General features: G+C 43.5%; 1 pseudogene; it reads left to right on the top strand.

Annotated features, from left to right (window-relative positions):
* The first annotated feature begins 5,055 nt into the window (after positions 1 to 5,055).
* On the top strand, positions 5,056 to 5,201 carry LOC121924500 (annotated as a pseudogene).
* The last annotated feature ends 2,410 nt before the right edge of the window (positions 5,202 to 7,611 follow it).

Here is a 7,611-nt window from a genome sequence, read left to right as displayed (position 1 = left end):
AGCCCCTTTTTAAACTGGTCCAGGGAGGTGGCTGAGCAGAGCTCGTCCGGAAGCAAGTTCCAGAGGTTGGGGGCCGAAGTAGAGAAGGCCCTCTGAGTGGTGGTAGAATATCTTACCTCTGGAACTTGTAACAATTGCTTCCCAGCAGATCTGAGTGTGTGGGGCGGAATGTATGGGGAGAGGCGGTCCTCCAAGTACCCTGGGCCCAAGCCATATAAAGCCCTATATGGCTTGGGCCCAGGGTACTTGGAGGACTGCCTCTCCCCATACATGAAGTATTAGGATGAAGAAGTTGATTTAGAAGAAGGGGAAATCAGAATCATAGAGTTGGAAGAGACCACAAGGGCCATCCAGTGCAATCCCTTGCCATGCAGGAAATCTCAATCAAAGCATCCCCGACAGATGGCCATCCAGCCTCCGCTTAAAAACCTCTAAGGAAGGAGGCTCTACTACACTCTGGCCTGTTACAGACACCAAAATAAAGCTGCTTCAGTCACATGGAGTATGGTGTTTCAATGATGCATGTGTCCTGAGGTTCAGAAGCCACACCAAAGCCACACTCAGTCCTTAGGGCTGGAGCGTGGCTTTGGTGCGACTTCTGGACTCTTAGGACACATGCATCATGAAACACCATACCTCCACTGTGACTCGAAGCAGCTTTATTTTGGCTGTCTGTAACAGGCCTCTGACAGAGTTTGTTCCACTGTCAAACAGCCCTTACTGCAGGAAGTTCCTCCTAATGTTGAGGTGAATTCTTTTCCTGCAGTTTGCATCCATTGTTCCGCATTCAGTCTCTGGGAGCAGAAAACAAGCTTGCCCCTCCTCAATATGCATCTCTTCAATTAATTAAACAGGGCTATTATATCACCTCTTACCCTTCTTTTCTCCAGGAATAACATCCCCAGCTCCCTAAGTCGTTCCTCATAGGGCATGGTTTCAAGATCCTTCACCATTTTAGTTGTCCTCCTTTGGACACACAGCAGTTTCATCAACATCCTTTTTGAATTGTGGCACCCAGAACTGGACACATTATTCCAGGTGGGGCCTGAACAAAGCAGAATAGAGCGGTACTATTACTTCCCTTGATCCAGAAAAGGGGTTGGCAATGTACGGCCCGTGGTCCGGATCCGGCCCTGCGAGGCCTTGGGACCGGCCCCAGCCCGGTTCTGCCACCGATTGCTGCCGACACCAAGCGATACCGCAGCGGCGGCGGGTAGCGCACCGAAGAGGGCGGGCCGCAGACGGCCTCCATGGCCGAGGAGGGAGAGGAAGAAGGCGCAGAGGCAGGTGCGGCGATGACGATGGCGGCGGCTCCCTTCGCCGGGATGCCTTTGTGCTGCGCTGTGTTGTATGCAGCGTGCATAGCGCGCTGCTGCTGCCGCTGCCAACAAGACCTTTGCGCCAGCCGGCAGCCTCCTCTTGCCCTGCGCGCGCCTGCAGGGCCACGCACAAGGCTAAATAGGAAGAGTTTCTCCTCCTGGAGCTGGCTGGCCAATGGCTGCTGGCAGGGGGCGGGCGGTTGGAGCTCCAGTATGCCCCCATTGGCCAGCCAGCCTCAAGAGGAGGAGCTCCTCCTCTAGTTCTCACATGGGCCGGCCCAGGCCTGGCAAGGGTGCAGGGGCCAGCAGAGGAGGAGGAGGAGGAGGAGGGAGGGAGGGAGGGAGGAGGAAGAAGAAGAGTAGCAGGAGGAGGAAGAGGAAGAGGAGGAGGAGGAGGAAGAAGAGTAGCAGGAAGAAGAGGAGGAGGATTTCCATTCCATTTGTACAGGTCTACTTTGTTTTAACAACAATAGTGGTGGTGGTGATGATGATGATATCAGTCAGTTTCTGAGGCATGCACTCACTCTTTCTGAAGGCGAGACAGTGTGACTTTCCAAAGTGCATTTCTGTGTATTTTCGGTGCTTTTAATGCTAAAAGGTCTGCTTTAACAATGATGATGATGATGATGATATTGCTATCAGCCAGCTTCTGAGGTATGGTCAAACTCATGCACAGTGAAGAAAACCCTTGTTTTTTTACTTCAAAATATGATGTGTTACTAATCAGTGTAACAGTTACTTTGTCTAGCCCACATTTCACTCGCTTGTTTACAAGAATGTCATGGGGAACCTTGTCAAAGGCCTTACTGAAATCAAGATATACTATATCTACAGCTTTCCCTTCATCTACCAAGTTGGAATGGATTTTCCTTCAATCAGCTTATTTTATTATTTTACCCATGCAGTAAGTTTTAAGTGCTGCAGGGTTGAACAGAATTTATTCTCATGTAATTTTGCATAGGACTGTAGTCATGTCCTGTATCTCTAATTATGTGTTTTTATTCGTGGCTTGTTTGCTTTTTTTGATTATTTGTTTTATGCTGACATTTTAAAGAAAAAAATGTATTTAAATAATGTTTTAGAACAGAAGTATAGATAAAAGCTGGCATTCTGTATAGCTGTTGCAAATTCATAACCCAGAGTTGTGGCTCTGTAACTGCTCCATACTTAGTAGGACCACATAGTGACATATTCAGTAAAACAATCATAAATGCTCTGTTAAGCCCACCTTAACAGCCAGCAGCCAAATCAAGTGAAGGAGGTCTGCTCAGTTGCCAGTTGGGGTGCAAAAAGGATGCCATTTCCAGCTCCCTCCTACTGAGTGACACTGCTTCTGATTGTTGCTGCATTCACAACTAAATAGCCAATGTAGAATACCAACAATCTTCTGTAGATGGCCATAGTCTATATATTCTCCATGGGTGTAGCTATGAAAATGGTCATCATTCGCTTCTGCTAAATTTGTTGCTCTCACGTCAATCTTGACTCATGGCAACTCTGTGGATGAGACATCTCCAAGACACCCTGCCTTCCACCGCTCTGCTTAAGTTTTGCAGATTCATGTCTGTGACCTTGCTAATTGAGTCCAGCCATCTGGCATGTGGTCTTCCTTTCTTTCTGCTACCCTCAACCTTTCCCAGCATTATTGTTTTTTTCTAAAGAGTCGTGTCTTCTCCAGTGGCGTCACTAGAGGAGGTGTCAACCAGTGGGATAACTCATGATGTCACCTCCAACTCCATTGACCTTGCAAATGCCCCCACCCTAAATGATGCCACTGATCTTCTCATGATATCGTCAAATTACAACAGTCCCAGTTTAATAATCTTGGCTTCCAGGAAGAGGTCCATCTTGATCTGTTCAAGGACCCATTTGTTTGTTACCACTTCTTAATTACAGTAATTAATTCCATAAATAAATCAATGTATGTCTCTTCCTTCCCCTAGAACAGCACCCAAGGTGGTTTACAATTTAAATTAAATTGCCTATTGGTTTTACAAAGTTTTCTTTCCTGGCACCAATAAAAGTTCAGTGCAAAATAAGACTACCAAGAAAAAAAAAGCTGCATTACAACAAGTTTTCTGTCTGTCCCAGTTCTCAGCAGACTGCTTCATCTTATTCATCCAACTCAGGTTTGCGGGATGTGCTGCTATTCAGAAATTGTTGGGCCCACAGCCAACATGACCAGTGGTCAGGTACAATGTGAGCTGAAACCCAACCACATCTGCACTCCAGTGTTGGAGGTCTCTCTCATCCCCTACTACCTGGCCCTGTTTTCACCCAGAATTTTGGCGGTTGAAGCAGGGACCTTTTGCATGCAGAGCCTGTGCTCTTTCATTGTTGTGCTCTTTCAACTTCAAGTTGTTTCCAATTTACAGTGATCCTAAAGCAAACTTATCATACTTGTATCTTGGCAAGATTTGTTCAGAGAGCATTTGTCACTGCCTTCTTCTTCTGCTGTTGTTTTTGATTGATAATGATGATGATGAATTTAGTTTATATGCCGCCTTTCTCCTGGAGTGAGACCCAAGATGACACACAGAAAAATATTGTTTAAAACCTAACAATACTATTTTTTTAAATAATTTAAAACATCACATTTAAAACAATATAAAATTATTTAAAAAGCATACCAAAATTAATCATAATAATAAAGCACACACAGTAAGTGGCCTTATGTAAAAGTGTACTTAAACAAACAAACAAAAAGTCTTTGCCTGCTGGTGAAAGGAAAGCAGGGAGGGGGCATCTCATGGAAGAGAGTTTCAGAAGGTGGGAGTAGCCACTGAGAAGACCCTCTCTCTCATTGCTTTACCAAGTGAGCCTGTGTTGGGACTAAGAGAAAGCCTTCCTCCTGCAGCTGCAGAATGGGAGATGCGGTCTTTCTGGATTCAAGTCATACAGGGCTTTTTAGGATATGACCAGCACTTCCTCTCAAGCTAAGAGAATATGACTTGCCCAGTGTTACTCAGTGGGTTCCCATGCCTAAGAAGGAATTTGAATCCAGAGTCCTAATTAAACACTCACCCCACTATACCACACTGATCCTGCATGAGCTCTGTTTCTGAGTTATGCACTGTATTTTTAATTCATGTGTGTTACTGTCGTCAGTTTAGTTCTCAGAGCTGGTTTTCCATTAGCATGGGATAGTTTCATATCCTGACATTCTAAAAGGAAAATGCTCCAGATGTTCAACCATCCCCACAATCCACTTCCCTCCAAACATTATAAAGATATGGCAATGGGGATGGCAGAACCAATCATCAAAAATGGTTGCTGTTGCACAGATGTTGCTTTGTATTATACATGAGTGTTTGTTTCATTTTTGATCCTTATATTGCTCAGTCTCTTAACAAGATGAAAAATACATATTTTATTAAGATTTCACCTGACATCTGAGAGGGAAAAATGTGCAGTAAGGGCCTGTTAAACGCTTCATAACAACATATAGGATACTCTGAACACAAAAACAGCATCTGACTTTTTGCTCATTTTTATGTGTAACATATGAAAGCTGTTGATGTGGGAGGGAAAAGTGTAGATTTTATATTTTTGTTAGACACCCTTACACTGCTGCCACACTGCAGAATTAATGCAGTTGGACACCGCTTTAACTATTAGGGCTCCATCCAATAGAATGCTGGGCTCTGTAGTTTGTTGTGGCACCAGAGCTCTCTGACAAGAGAAGGCTAAATATCCCACAAAGCTATAAATCCCAGAATCCCAATTGGAATGTTGATAGCTGACCATGTTGGGGTCTTGGGGTCTCTGGACACCAATCACTGCTCATCCATTGCATTTCAGGTGTGCTGATCCCTGCAATTTCCCCAAATGCAGGAAACTTGACTGCATAATTTGTGGTAGTGGTAGGTTGTGCTCCTGCCCCATATAAGAATGCACCCTCAACTGCTGAGTACCATGCTCTATCTTCTCATAATAATTTGGTTGGTAGATTGGAAGGTCAATATGGCATGTAACATCATACTTTAGGCCGTCCCTTGTTGCACTGGGTTATCACATGAGGGATGGGAATGTCATTGTCCCATCCCTGTCCCGTCCTTCTCACCCAATTGCAGGAAGGACTTTCACACATGACCCAGCAGGTTTGAATGAGGCCAGGGTTCAAATCCCCACTTGGCCCTGGAAACCCACAAAATAACCTTGGTCAAGTCACACATTCTCAGCCTCAGAGGAAGGCAATGGCAAACCCATTCTGAAAAAGTCTTGGCAAGAAAAATCTGTGACAAGGTCACCTTATGGTCACTGTAAGTCAGTAATAATTTGAAGGGACACAACAACAACTGAAGTACTTGTAAGATAACAAGATGCCTTGGGAAGAGAGTGACTGAAGATCAAATCACTTTAATTCTGTAATGTAGATAGGCACTCAGGATACCTGGGGGAATTATAGTGCAGAGTACATCACCAAGGAGATTATCACACACTGATGGGATAGGGACGGGATTGCTTCCCCCATCCTTATCCCATTATTAACTCATCTGTGACGGTGATAGGCTATGAAATTGTAGTGCCGATACTGCCATTCACCCATCATTAAAGTGGCATTGCAATAACATGAACTTCTGTTAATACAAAATGCCGGCCAATGTCACTTTAATGATGGGTTAATGACAGGATCTGTACGCAATCACGCTTTTTGGACAGGTTAATGACAGGATCTGCTCAACGTCGTCTGGAAGTCCTTCCCAAGATCACATGGGAAGAATAAGACTGGAACGGGACAAGGACAGGATAACCCCCGTGTGATAATCTCGCAAGCAACAAATCCCAGAAATCCTTAAAATGGAGGCATGGCAGTTTAAATGGCATCAAACTGCTCTGTTTAACACAGATGCACTTTAACAAAGTGAAATCTGTGGAAATTATAACACAGCAGGAAATTACCCAGCTTTGGCAATAGGAAGTGATGAAATGACCTATTAGATTTCCCGCCCCCTCTTCCTACAGCCAGGAATATCAGCAATTATATAAACAGCAATAATAATTAGCATTGCTGTTGAACTATAACAGATCATTAGGTTTTTGAGCAAAGAGGTAAACGGCTTACAAATCAGCACTTAGCCTGTGCCCTGGTTATTTATTGTTGAGCTATTTATCTTTCCCTGGGGTTGGGGGGAGGGAACAATTATCACTTAATTATCTTATCTCACCATTTGAAGAGGATGAATAAGCCATGTTCTCCTAGTCACAAACAAAACAAAAAAAGCAAAAAAGAAACAACAACAAAAAACCCAGAAAAAAAGTAACAGGATTTGCACTGGGATGCTTTCTCTCTCTCTCCATAGCACTAGAAAGCTGCATCATAATCAAGGATGATTTCATAATAATCGGCTCTTGAAAGCAGGAGATTCAACACAGACTTGTCAACGCCACAATCAGTTTGTCTCTAATAAAAAGTCAGAAAAGTTGGGGACGGGGGGAGCAGAGGAGAAAACAACAACTGCAGCATGATTTTCTCCTGGCACAGAACAGAGAAAACACAATTGTTTTGTTCTTGGAAAAATGAATAAAATATGAATAACAAATGGAGGTCCTTAAACACAGCTAAATCTGGTACAGTCAGCCCTCCATGTCCATGGATTTTTTTTAATCAAAGGATTCAAGCATCCACGGCTTGAAAATGTTTTTTAAGATATATACATTCCAAAAAGCAAACTGTGATCTTGCCATTTTAAATAAGGGACTTATTTACTAAGCTACTGTATTTAATGAGACTTGAACATCCACAGATTTTGGTATCCACAGGAGGGCCTGGAACCAAACCACAGTGGTTATTAAGGGCCCACAGTAGTATCCAGGGCAAACATTATTAATAACAGGTTGAGCTGTTTTGCCAAGATGAATGAAACATATGAATATAAGAAAGATGTATGTATGCATGTATGAAGTTTCCATGTGTCTTGACCAGGAGCCAATTATCTTTTTTGGACTGAAACTCCCACAATCCTTAGTCAGCTATATTGTAATACAGCCAGACCTTCATACCCATGGATTCTTTTATCCATTGATTCAGCCATCCATAAAATGGCAAAATCAAGGTTTGCTGTTGGAATATTCCAACAGCAAACCTTGATTTTGCCATTTTATGTAAGAGACACCATTTTATTAGGCCATTGTATATAATGGGACTTGAGAGGATGCTGGTATGACAGGGAATCCTGGAACCAAACTCCAGTGGATACGAAGGGTCCACTGTTGTTAGCAATCTCATCCCACTGCAAGTCTCCTAGCATTGAAACAATTACCTTCACTAGCACAAATCAGTCATAAAGAA

This window comes from Sceloporus undulatus, chromosome 2 (assembly GCF_019175285.1).
Source record: "Sceloporus undulatus isolate JIND9_A2432 ecotype Alabama chromosome 2, SceUnd_v1.1, whole genome shotgun sequence".
Taxonomy (NCBI): domain Eukaryota; kingdom Metazoa; phylum Chordata; class Lepidosauria; order Squamata; family Phrynosomatidae; genus Sceloporus; species Sceloporus undulatus.
Note: the sequence above shows the minus strand (reverse complement) of the source record. Positions and strands in the feature narration are given on the sequence as shown.